The sequence below is a fragment of the Natator depressus genome, chromosome 6, assembly GCF_965152275.1.
Source record: "Natator depressus isolate rNatDep1 chromosome 6, rNatDep2.hap1, whole genome shotgun sequence".
Classification (NCBI taxonomy): Eukaryota; Metazoa; Chordata; order Testudines; family Cheloniidae; genus Natator; species Natator depressus.
The window spans coordinates 115,518,759-115,532,370 of record NC_134239.1 but is presented as its reverse complement, the minus strand read 5'-3'; the positions used below and the strand labels follow the sequence as shown (position 1 = coordinate 115,532,370).

Here is a 13,612-nt window from a genome sequence, read left to right as displayed (position 1 = left end):
CAGAAAAACCAATCTGACTCTTGTTGTCAGGACGAGTGGGAGAGGGGCTGCCAGCTGCTTCAAGGAACTTTCTGCCTGACATAAAGGACTCAGCTATGTCAGATGCTATAAGGTGCCTTGTAGATGATTGCATTATCTGTGGCTCCAGGTATTTGAAGGAGACAGCTGACAATCAGACCTTTTTATTTTCTTTTTCATGGTTGACAGCCAAATGCGTTTTTTTTTTAATTTGGGTGTGGGGGTGCATGCATTTGTACGTGTGTGTATATAACCTTACATCTACTAGTCTGGCAGTGTCCTGAATGGTTCAAATGAATGTTTCAACAAATACAGAACTGTCTTGCACACTGTAACACTGCAGATAAGAAAGCTCTTTCAGTGCTTGTTTTGAAACAGTGAAGGGAAGTCATCTTCTTTCTCCTGAAGCTATGAAATTATAAGAAGAATCATTGTACGGTTTTTGCTAAGGAAAGAGAGTCCCAGAGTTTGATTCATAAATGTTCATACAAGCACTGTGTGATTTGTGCTGCAAAACTTTTTTGTGGGCTCCCTTACTGTTACCCCTGCGGCTGGGTGCTGTAGCAACCAGGCAAGGTACTAACAAATTTCAACAGGACTTTATTTTTAAAGTGGAAACCTCTTTACCAAGCTGCTGCTGCACGCTCGGTAGCTCTCACTCTGCCTCCTCAACTTCCCTCCCCCACCCGCCCCGCTTCCTGTTTTCAGTCCTTTCAGACTTCCAACAGCCAGTGCTCCCAGTTCTAATAATTACAAGCAGCATCTAAACACCACACTGGGCAAATAGGATAGAATCTGTTTTGAATTCTAGCTATTGAATACTGGAAGCCAGTCCATGAGCGAAGCCCAGGCTGAGAAGTGTTTGTGTAAAAAAATTGTATCAAATAATCCTGAAGAAGGAACTTGCTCACAGAAATTATGATCTTTTTGTGGGTATTTTGTGAACTGGAAAAGAAGGACCCAATCAAACAAATCAAGTAATAATATAAAAGGAGTGGTAATTCACATGCATATTGTATAGCTCCAATTTATGGCTGAAAATGTAAATAATAGTTTATATGAGACACTCATGATATTGGCCTGGGTTCTCAGTAGTAATGGAGAGTGGCAACTGCAAAAAATTGTTCTCTGATTCAGGATTGTCCAGCTCCAGTGCAAATTAGAGCTGCACGGGGCAGTCTTGACTCATTCAACTTGTGTAATGACCTTTAGGGACCTTACACCAACAGACAATCATGCGCAGCAGAGTGCTGATCTGCCACATCCCCTTCCCACCCTGCCCCACCCATGATCTGCTCCAGAAATCCCAACAGGTGTCCTCTTATGCGGGCGGGGGGGGGGGAGCTGTGATAGGAGGCAGTGGCACAATGCGATGTTTCTCTACACAGAGGAAATTCTCCACTGCCCTTTTCCAGACTAGTGAATCTGTCTTATTTCTGTGACAACGAGGCCCATTTAGGCAGCAGAATGATCAGAATAGATGGTGTTTGAGGGATGAATCTGTAATGAACAAGGAAAATCCTGCACCATGAAAGGACATAGGCTAGTTGATCCATAAGATCAAACAGCCAAGACTAAAACTCCTGACTCACAGACACTTGCTCAAGTGACTAGACACACCACTCCTTAGTTTATCATAAGGCCTGACACAGCAGTTCCCTATCCGTCCAGTAAGTAGTGGTTGTAGTAATTATAGAATTGGGGTGAAGTAATACCAGCCCTTGTTTGAAGGATAAGGCATTACATTAGAGGGAATTTTTGCTGTCCTGATGTTTTGAGAAAAATACATAACAGTCATTGTTCTTCTAAAAGTAAAAAATAATGAAATGCCTTGTCATGTAACATCCCTCATGAGCTATCACACGTTCGCTCCCTGCACAGGAACTGAGATATCTGCTGGTGACAAAGTGAGCTCTGGGAATGGCTGTAGAGGCTTGCTTCCATCCAGGGAGCAGAATGAAAGCTTGTGGAGACTGTTTTCCTTGATCCTTTGCCAGTTGACTAATCATTTGAGGGGATGGTGGCATGGCAATGCATGATCTAGCAACCTTTGAGGTACAGCCCCAGCATGTGTATTCCTTCCTGGGAAAATGTTTTTGTGTGTGTTCACGTTTCTGGGCCTGCTCCTACCACCTTGACTCGCGTGAGATTGCAGTGGGACTCCTGCACTTGTGTATACGAGCTATGCGTGTGGGCGAAGACCAGACATGCCAAATCCATGAAAAAAACGCAGAAATTGGGCTTGTTTTTGGCTTAATTGGCTTGTGAGTTGCTTGTTGGCTAGTTTTTGGCTTGTAGCTTGTTTGGCTTGTAGCTTGTTAGTTCTTTTTTTTTTGATCGGCTCCCGGCAAGCAGGGGCAAGGGGGGGAGAAAGTCAGGGGTGCACAGTGGGCCCACCACGGTCTCAGACTGCACACTGGGCAGATCTAGTCACACTCAGTGTCGGGGTTCTTAGGGTTTGGCCTTGTTTTGAAATGGGATTAGCTTAATTTTTAGCTTATTGTGAACGTCGGGGTGCTTATTTATCGCGTGAAGGTTGGCAACTGTGATGAGGACTGCAAATTTGGGGCTTATATGTTTGTCTGTGTCTATCTTACCATTCCGATGAGTCATCCAGAGCTTGATTGGAGGTCCCATTTTTTTGAGATGCTTATGTAATATTTGGCACCTTTCAGACTGCACTGAAAATGATTACAGGTGGAGATTTTCATTAGTTTCAAAGGGAATTAAGCATCCAAACCTCTTGGTCATAGCTCAGGTCAAATCTTGAGGTCCTTAATTGGCAAAATTTGCACTGAAGTCAGTGGGTGTTTGCCTGAGTAAAGTGTAAGCAGAGAATAAAGAATAGAATAAAGGCACGTACAAAGTACTGTGTGCATGGTATGTGGGCTTTGCACACAATCTGCATATGTCATGTTCTGTACAATCTATCATAATGGTATTGTATACTAGCGGTGTCCCTCTAATTAATATCCTATAATAAATTCTTAATGTATAATGATTAAGAAGAAATCATGCATAAAGAAATCACTAGCAGATGATCACATTGGCAAAATTATAACTCAGTAATATTGCAGTCCCATTTATTTTCTGTTAGGTTTAATCACTACTAATAATTCAGTCTGGGATAATTAATCTTTGCTGATCAAAGTACAGGAAAGAACTGAAGTACTATAACAGCATCATAATGAGATGAGGTGCTGATGGAGCAGAATTGTTCAAAATGCTCACTTATGTGGAGAGTTGTGAAGATGGCCTGATAGGCACACAATCAATTAGCACATGTTTATTATCATCAGATGGTAGGTACTGCTCAGGTTCTATGGTGATGGGGTCCTATGAGTACCAGGATAGACAATTAATAGCTAGGACAAGCTCATGCCATCTGGCAGGAAAAAGCAGTGGGGGAGAGATCTGGGGAAAAGGACATTCAAAGTTCCCCACCTGGTTTCCTTTGAATTGTTCCGTCAGTGGGAGGGGCAGGGTTTTCTCCACGGAAGGAGTGGGGAGTCCCATTCCCAAACTCTGTGGATTACCCATGATCTTCGAAAGGCCCTGGCCATCAGCATGGAGGCTCTGTTCTTATGCAGGGGCTTCCTGCTACTCCCCCTGTTATGGCTTCTCCTAACAGCTGCTGCCCATGGCATCTCCCCCTCTTAAAGGGGGCGGGGGTAGATGGTTCATAGTGTACAGCAAGCACTAGTCAGCAGTTAGTACAGCTGTAAATTGTGTGAGGATGAGAATTAGGACTCAGCCGTAAACAGAGTAAGGTTGGACTGGAGACGATAACATGTCACTCTTGGTATTCTGCCTACCCCTTCCCTGACTCCTCTGCCATCATGGGTCCAGGAACAGGGTGGGTGGATGTTTTCACTGTTCTGTTTGACCGGGTGGGCTAAATATTGTGTATATAATAGGTATATGTTGGAGTTACAAGGTGGGAGTCAATGCTACACTGCAGTAGTTTAGGTTTTTAAGATGACTGCTTAAAAAGCTCAACAAGCCTAACTTGTTTAGTTTGGGTTCATTTATTTTAATCTTTCAGCTAAGCACTTTTTGAGGAACTTTGATCTGAACATGGGTGTCTGTTTTCAAAGGGCCAAAAGACCTTTTCACATCTGAATATTGTGTTTAAAATTCTTTTCATATTCCCTTCTATTGATTCTGCCACTGAACATTAGCAATATTTAAAAAACACACACACTAAAAGTAGATAGTATTTAGAGTGATCAACAGCTTTGGAGTACAGTGAATTAAAAGCAGAACTCCATCAATTCTTCTGCTGCTAAAACATTTCCATGGTGGGTTTACCTTTATCATCTAGAATAAAGAATATATTCAGAGAACACCAAATATCTGGCGATAGGCCAGAGACATTGGCTGTAGGACAATTAGCACAAGAGGGACCCCCACACCAAGAAAAAACCCAAACAAAAAACCCAAAGGCTTCCGGAAATAGGCATGAATAAGAAATATTTTTAACATGCACTTTAACTTATTGGTTTGATCCAAGTGCTTGCCTCTTATTCCTCTTGGTTGGAAATGCAGTCTTGTATTACTTGGTTAGCTTTGCTTTCTTCAGTCATTAGTTTTCCCCTTGAGTTGTAGGACTGGTACAATATTGTATTTGTTGTCTCCTTCATCTTTAAGACTATTTTTGTTCAGTTTATAACAGATAAAACAAGGGCTCAGTAGTAGTCACAAAGATAGGCTGCTTTCTCCTAATCCTTCAGCTCTCCCTCCATACACTACTTTAATTAGCCATGAGGATTTAAGCCTTTACATTCCTAGGCTTGCGACAGTCAAACTAATAATTAAAAGGAGATATTTAGATGGCTAAAAATCCACTTCTAAGGATAATTTTTGATATTTTAAAGTACAAGGCCTCTCTCAGCATCACATGCTGTAGATCTACCCTAGCGTATTATCAAGGAGAATATTTTAATCCTTAAACAGAAACATGACACCATAAAGCCTTGACTATTGAAAATAATGCAACTTTTGCTAGTCTGTTTGAAGGGTTGGGACTGTCCTTCAGTTTACGGTAGTGGAGAGTTTGGCTCTGTCATTCCTACCCCATTGGCATGGAGCATTGATGTGACAGCTGCTATGTTGGCCAACATCAGGGATTCAACCCCAAACTTACAAAGCTGAACTCATCTGAATGTTTTATAGCTTGAGTTAAGAAACCAGACTTGTAACAGATTTACATCCTCTGTGGCTCAGAAACACGGGGAGATGTAACATATGCTGATCAGTGGATCACATACTTCCTCTACACAGGAGGTAGGATAAGTGCCCACTTATGTGACACACAGCTGCTCAGAAAACTGTTTTTTTCCCCCTGGAGAAAATGTCAATGAAAATGGATTTTTTTTAAACCACCCACCCCCCAAAAAAAATGCACAGAAAATTTTGACTGTGTTGAAAACCTGAAAACCAAAAGTTTCCCTTAAGAAAATCAAAATGAGATATTTTGTTTTGGGTTGGTTGAATCATGGTGGCTTATAGGAGCTGGAGTTCAGATGTCTTTCTCCCATGATGCATCACACTCTCCTCTCTTCCTGATCTGTCACAGTGCATCATCAGAGTCACATAGCTGTGGTGCATTGTGGGAGAGTTAGTCCAGCTGGAAAATCTGGTCCATAGAGGAGAGTGGGGGTATGAGGCACGCAAAGGACAGCTCTCATGTGGCGCTACGGTGGCTCAGGAGGGCATGTTTAAATATGGAACTGACCCAAAATGAAATATTTCTATTCAAGAATGTCAAAATATTTCATTTTAATTGCAAATGTTAGGAAATTTTTTTTTGGACACTTACTAAATGGAAGCTTTCGTTTTTTTGTCCAAAACTCAAAATCATTTCAGTTTTTGGGTGTTCAGTGTTTTGATGAGGAGCTGATATTTTCCGACAGAAAGCAGATTCTTTTCACAAAAAAAGGGTTAATCGAAAACCTAATTTTCAGTCTAAAAACAGTTTTGCCACGATCTTGGCCAAGGCACCAGGGATTGACTCGGGAATCTATAGAACTGAAAACGTCACTGTACAGTGAGAGCTAGCAGGTGTTACATGTCCCACTCTGTCTGATTCACAGAGGTAGTGGGTCTGTTACACCCGCTAGTTCAAGGTGTAGAGTCTTATGTGTTCAGCTTATGGACACTTTCAGTGTCTTGGCTGATCCTTATTCAGGACATGATCATTGCCTTGTGTGGGGAGAAACATACAGAGGGCTAAGGGTGGGAAATATCTGTCTGGTTCCTCTTGTGGAGTTTCTGCTGAATCCTTCCTGTGGAGGGAAACCCTACCTACCTGACAGAAGTTTTCTGCCTCCATGACAGCTCTGTTCCCTGGCCGTCCTCCGTCTCTCACTGGAGACTGGTGCCAGGGATTCTAGAAGGAGGGTTGCCTCCAGGACTTCATTAAAGGCTGTATTACCTTTGTACTTTGAGCTCTAGCCCCAGCCTGCTCACACTGTGCCCCTTTAAGACTTTACTCCATCTTTGCACTTCCCATGTAGGGAGCCTGCAGGAAGCTCTCGGACGCTGGCTGCAAGTGCTCCCATGGGCTATCTGGCAGCTCAGAATAACTGTAGCACAGCATTCTGCCCTCTCTTCTGCTATCGCCTATTTTGGGGGTTGCATAGAGCCCTTCCAGCAGCGATCATCTGCCCAAGGAACCCCCTCATGCCAGGGGTACGCCTAAGGAGCCATTTTTGCCCCCTTTACCACTCCTTTATACTGCGGGGGTGAAAGGGAGAGTCAAGCCCAAGACTTACAAGGGAGGGAAGACTTGAACATTGACTTAGACTCTAAAACCCGATTGTAATCTTTTAAACTGTAGTGTCCTTTATGAAAGGGCAGGTAATTATCAATTGGATGACTAGTAAATTAAAACTATCTGGAAAACTGCTAACTGTGCTCCGAGAAACTGCCCTGGGAATATTGGCCCTAGAATAATTCCTCCTCTGAGCTAGCACAAGGTCATGGAGCACTGAAACTGCTGGCAGGGGAGGGTAAAACGTTATAGTTTTGTTTCTGCCATAGATTATTGCTGTTCTGTCTCTCTAGGTGCTTCTGCAGCTCCCGTCCCCTTGATAGCCAAATGCCTACTGAGAGCTTCTTCATACCACTTTATAATCTTTTAGCATTTCAGTCCCATTTTCATGAATTACCTGAGGCCCATGGGTATGTCAGTAGTTAATCATCACTAGCCAGATCCTCAGCTGGTGCATATAGGTATTGCTGCACTGATTTCAATGATTTATGTCTGCTGAAGGTCTGGCCCCATGTTCTTAATAGAAATAATCACCCCTGTGTTTTACTGCAGACTTGTGCAGAGCCAGACAAAGCCCAAGCTACTTGATAAATTGACATACAACAAGCTACTTTTGAGTAATGTCAGGATCGGGAGGCGAGACAAACCAGCCCAGTCCACTGGGAAATTGAACAGGTAGAAGAAATATGTGCGTGACTCATTCTGTTGTTCCTTATTGCAGTTCCTAGGGATGTTTGTCATCTAAGAACCTGAAGTGTGGTGAGATCCCTGTAATTCCTTGGGGGTGGGGAAAGGGGTGAGTCGAGGACCTTACCCTGGTTTGAAGCTTTCTATTTCTTTGGTGTTGTCATGGTGTTTTTGGCACAGCTGCAAGTTAAACAGTTTGCTTCTGTTAATTTATTTTAAAAAACAGAAACAAGTTAAAGGGAGTTGTGTTTTAGACACAAAATATGACCTATTGCCTATTTCAAAATGGCTTGCCTGGTATATTTTGGGAGGTGCAGAGGGCTCCAGAAGTGGCAATGCTGGTGCAGCATGGAAACAGCAAAGGCTAGGCACCTGGATCCTCTGCTAACCAGCTCCACCAGCATGCAGAGTAGGGATACAGGAGCTGTGGGTGCTAATTTAGCCTGCAGGTTGCAGAGGAAGATTATTTCTTCAGCTCACCTGCACACAGCTTGGCTGATTAGATTTCCTACATTTGCTCCTTTATGCAGTTGGAAATTGGGGATTTTGCATGGTTTGTTGTGGATTTAATTGAGCACCGCCTTAACTAGCTAGTCATGCCAAACATCCATCGGAATGCTAAAATATAAAAGGGAAAGTATTGTACTCACAGTTGCATGTTAACCAGCACCTGCTTAGCTGCTTAATATCTTCATGTCTTATATCTGTGCCCATCATGCGCACTCCAGAAACAAGCCTGTGACCTGAGGTGTCTAGGGTTGCCCACACTGGAAATGCCAAGATCAGAGCAAGCTGCAAAAAGGAGAGCTGATTCCCCCCCAGCCGGTTAACACTGTAGTTAAATTCACCAAGCTGTCACAAACTGTGCTCCTGATTCCCCACACTGGTTATCAACAAGCTGAGGAAAAAAAGAAATTACACAGCCCCCTTTATTGCATTCCAGTCTCTGGCTCCCAATCAGCAAATACGTCCAGTAAAGTGAGAAGTTACTTAAAACTCTATTCACTATACAAAACGTTCTTCTATCCCCAAAGGGTCAGCCACATTACCAGATCAATATTAGTTTGGATCTTACCCAAAATACCACGCTGCCAGCCAATCCTTTAGTATCAAAAACAACTATTTATTACAAAAGAAGGTGAAGAGAGTTGTTAAATGGTCAAAGCAATCAGATGCATACATGTGACTTCAGAGTCCAGGTTCTTAGCAGCATTGGTGAGTTTGCTGGCTTGTACAGTCCCTCTGGAACACATCCAAATTTTGGATGGGCCTATCAGTCTTTTGTTCAAAGCTTCAGTTTGCAGAGAAGTTACTCCAGAGGTGAGAAGCAGGATTGAAGACAAAATGGAGGTGACGCAGCTGCCTTTTTATATTCTCTGCCGCATGGCTTGTACATCCTTTGTCCGAAAGAAAAGCTCACAGCACATGAGTATGGAAAAGTATTGGGAGTTCCCTGTCCATAGGCATGTCCCTACATGTCCTGCTGATTTATAGGCATAACCCCTGGCTTCTCTCAATGGATTCATTGTACAGCTGATTGCCCTTGATGGGCCATCAAGCAGGCTGGATAGTGCTGATGCCAATCTGTCTGGGGGTGTCACCTAGATACACAGAACAAGTCTGAGATATCGGTGTACCTCACACATTTGTAACTCATGATACAAAGATGATACATACATATAAACAAGCTTATCATATTTAGCAAATCATAATATTTCCACTGACATCTTACATGGCATATGTGGTATAAGATTCATTGCAATTTTGCAGTATAGGTATGGCTGATATTATAAATGGTCACCAGTGTTCCCTCTAATTTTTTACGTCCATGTGCGGAATGAATTTTGTTATGTGCACCAATATCGAGGTGGTGTGTGGTGGGGGAGGGGACTCAGGGCTGGGGCAGAGGGTTGGGCTGTGCGGTGTGAGGGCTCTGGCTGGTTGTGCAGGCTCTGGGGTGGGGCTGGGGATGAGGGGATTGGGGTGTTGGAGGGGGCTCAGGGTTGGGCTGGGCTGGGGGAGGGGCGCTTCTCTGCGGCAGCTCTGGTGGGCCTGGGCTGGGCTGGGGAAGGGGCGCCTCTCCCTGCCTGCGCAGCCCTTGATAGCCTGCTGTGCGGCCACACAGCTTACAGGGAACTTAGATGGTCACCCATATTCCAGACAGTCACAAAGCCCACTCTCCTTGGTTTCCCATTCACTCAAACCGGAGCGTGTTGTAACCAAAAATAAAAGTATTAGCATGCAAAGGGCAATTTGACCAGATCATGGGTCCCAAATGCTAATCACCTAAAATGAGATGCTGTTCAGGCCTCCAAACATCCTTCTAACTCCTCCTCACAGATTGTTAATTATAAATTGTCAGGTTTCAGAGTAACAGCCGTGTTAGTCTGTATTCGCAAAAAGAAAAGGAGTACTTGTGGCACCTTAGAGACTAACAAATTTATTTGAGCATAAGCTTTCGTGAGCTTATGCTAAAAGCTTATGCTCAAATAAATTGGTTGGTCTCTAAGGTGCCACAAGTACTCCTTTTCTTTTTAATTATAAATTGTTGTTCAGACCTATACGTCTGCAATACTTGCTCCTTGAGGGACGAAAAACTGGCCATAGTTGACAATGGCTCTATTGTGGCTTTTAGCCTCCAAACACAAATGTCAGAGCTGACATCATCAGCAATTACGGTGCACAAACAAAACCACTCTGACCTAAGAAGGTAAATTATGCATTAGTTGGATAGTAACATAGATGTAGCCGACGCTTTATGAGACATAGAAATTGCAAGACTGGGTCAGACCCAGGGTCCATCTAGTCCAGTATCCTGTCTTTGACAATGCTCAGCACCAGATGCTTTGGAAGAAGGTATAAGAAGCTCATAGTAGGCAGATGTGGGGTAGTCTGCCCCACACATAGGTCTCAGCTTGGTCTCTAATACTAGATTGGCTTAAGCCCTGAAGCAACAGCTATAACATCCCTTCCCAATAAGGAGACAAGGTTCCTGCAGTTTGAACCAGACAAAAGCAAAACACAGGGCAAGAGTGGGGGCATAGGGACAACATTTGTGAGATCAGGGTTGGAAGGATTAGTGGAAGAAGTGGGAAGGGATTTGTAGGGAGGACCCTGGGCAGGCAAATCATCTGTGTGGTTTCATGAAGTCTTGTTCAATCCTGCACCATTCAGGGATGGGCAGCTGGGAATATCCATTTCCCAAATGGAAAAGGACAAAATCAGTGGCAGAATAGATCACGATTCTAATAACGATTGCAAGCTAGAGCTGATAAGCCACGGTAAATTCTGCAGATATAGGCCATTCCAAGTAAGGATCTATTGGGGGGCAGGCGGGAAGGTAGCTGCTTTCCCTGCACACCCATTTGTCACCTGGTAGATTTGGAGAGGTATAACTAGGTAGCGCTTCTCTCCAGTTCCCAAAGACACCCTGCCATACCCACAGTCTCTTAGGCAGGCTTATTGTCCAAATTTAAAGAAACAAACAACGAAAAACAGTTCCTCAGATCACCCTTTATGCTTTAGTTTCTCACTGCCTCCCGTCCCCAGGGACTCTGGCAGACCTACTTCCTGCAGCTCTGTAGCCCTCTCTCAAGCAGTTCCCTTTCACCAGATCTCTCTCGCACACCCTGTATAGCCAGAGGTATAGCCCTGCCCCCTTAATTGGCACAGGGGTGCTGGACCTACTTTAGTGACTGGGGCCAGCCACCCTGTGACAGGAGGTTAATTGGAACACTGATAGAAGGCAAATTTTAGACCTCACTGCTATGGTCCCATGGACGATTGATTTTCAAGGATGCAGTCATTGTGTGGTTTAATCACCTTAGCATTTGATTGTGACCTGTCCCATGGGTGTGTGGGGGTGTGTGGGGTGTGTACCAGTGGGATCAGAGCACGAGGAAACATTTTCTCCAACCCTGTGCAACCGTGCAAGGGTGAGTCCCAACCTCTGACCTTGCACTCAAGGTCTGCACCTGGCTGCTCGACATCCTAACGCGGTGGAGCCATTGCTCATGGACATTTGCCACGTAATCAGAGCTAGCGCGCAGGAGAGGCTGTGCTGCATCCTGCTGCAGCCCCTGTAAGGCTTGTTTAGGTGGACGTGCTCCTAGGAAACATATGGACTGAACCTGCTTCTACATCCCACGACCCCAATGTGTGCTCTGGCTGTAAAAGCTGGAAGAAAGCTTTTCGTCATAAGAGCCTGACCTTGGTTTTGGCAGAGGGCTTTTATCTATCAGTGTTTGCCCTGTTCCTTGACCACTTCCCTATTTACAATAATAATGAAAAATGGAGGTAGGAATCCAGGAACTTTGTGGGGGAACTGAATTGTTTCCTTGGTGGTAGATGTCTGAGGTTACCCAGAAGGGGGTCTCCTCTGCAGCAGTACTGTATTGGTTTACTCACATTTCTGGGTGTGATCTGCAGTACTCTCTAGATACACAAAGTGTAGGCGGAAATAACTCTTTATCAAGATTTGAAACTATAAATGAACACACATTCATAGATTTTTAAGGCCGGAGGGGACCCTTATGATCATGTATCCTGATCTTCACCAAGTAACGTTTAAACTATGCTAGGGGAGATATTTAGTTTGCAAGCTATAGTTTGTGATGAAAACTTCCTTCGGGAACTTGTTTTTTTATGAACTAAAAATTAACCTCTCTCCCCCATCCCCCTTCCCTCAAATAAAATAAAAAAACCCAAACCTTCTTGCAGGGTAGAAATTTCTTAGCATTCAGAGTTATATTATGAAGAATTAAACACATCTGGCTGAGATTTACATCAACAAAGAGGGGTGTTTCTTTTTTGACATTTCATTGTCTCTGTTGGTATAGATGTAGCAACATGTGACAGCTGCCTCATAAACAAGAAAAATCCACCACAAGCCCATCACATCAGATGTAATTTAGAGCCTTTTCCCTAATCTCAAAAGTATAGGAAGGATCTGGCTATTTTAGGTCTTGGTCCTTCTATCACGGAAGTCAGTGTCAAAACTCCCACTGAAAAGGTGGGGTCTAACTGGATCTTTAGAAGCCAGCTCTCCATTCGTGACCCACCAAGGTAGCGGCACTCAGCAGGGAAGCGAAGCCTAATGGAGTTGGAGATGAAACTCTTAGGAGAAGGAGGTAGCTAATTCTCAGCAGAGTGATCTGGATTGTGGAACTCCTTGCTAGGGATCAGAATAGCCCCAGGTGGGTCATTTTCTTAGCATGACATGCCATCTTTTTGGAAAATGCTGTCTGTAGTAAAGAAGTCTAAAGATCCTTCAGCTGAATCTAGTAGCTGTGGAGAATAAAGTCCTTTATGGATGAATTTAATACCAGTATTAATTTTTCTAGTTGGCACCTTGAAACAACTGGATGGGTGAATGATAAATACAATAAATAGACTTCAAAATGAAAAAGACATATAATCAATATCTTAAGAAATGCTAAGAGGAGGAACATCCATCAGGCTTTGGGTATGTATTGACCTGGAAGAGTGAGTTTATTTATATCAAAATACATCAGAGTGAGCATATGCTCCTGTCTGAATACGCAGTAATATCAGTAAATATTCCTATTGTATTAAGCAATGGTCTGGTGTTATTAAAATGTACTGGCAGGATCTGAACACTTATTCCTCTGCAAAAGTGTCCTTTTGAATTAACACTGGTTCAATGGGAAAGATTTGCAGGGAACTTTCATAGAATCTCAAGGCTGGAAGGGACCTAAGGAGGTCATTTAGTCCAACCCCCTGCTCAAAGCAGGACCAATCCCCAACTAAATCATCGCAGCCAGGGCTTTGTCAAGCCAGGCCTTAAAAACCTCAAAGGAAGCAGATTCCACCACCTCCCCAGGTAACGCATTCCAATGCTTCACCACCCTCCTAGTGAAAACGTTTTTCCTAATATCCAACCTAACCCTTCCCCACTGCAACTTGAGACCATTACTCCTCGATCTCTCATCTGCTACCACTGAGAACAGCCTAGATCCATCCTCTTTGGAACCCCTTTTCAGGTAGTTGAAAGCAGCTATCAAATCCCCCCTCGTTCTTCTATTCTGCAGACTAAACCATCCCAGTTCCCTCAGCCTCTCCTCATAAGTCATGTGTTCCAGTCCCCTAATCATTTTTGTTGCCCTCCGCTGG

General features: G+C 43.7%; 1 long non-coding RNA gene across 1 annotated transcript in view; it reads right to left on the bottom strand.

Annotated features, from left to right (window-relative positions):
* Positions 1 to 8,181, bottom strand: part of LOC141990206 (uncharacterized) — a 59,181-nt gene extending 51,000 nt beyond the window's left edge. The window contains exon 1 of the long non-coding RNA XR_012640105.1: positions 8,131 to 8,181. This is a non-coding gene — a long non-coding RNA (uncharacterized LOC141990206). The remainder of the gene's footprint in view (positions 1 to 8,130) is intronic.
* Positions 8,182 to 13,612: the final 5,431 nt, after the last annotated feature.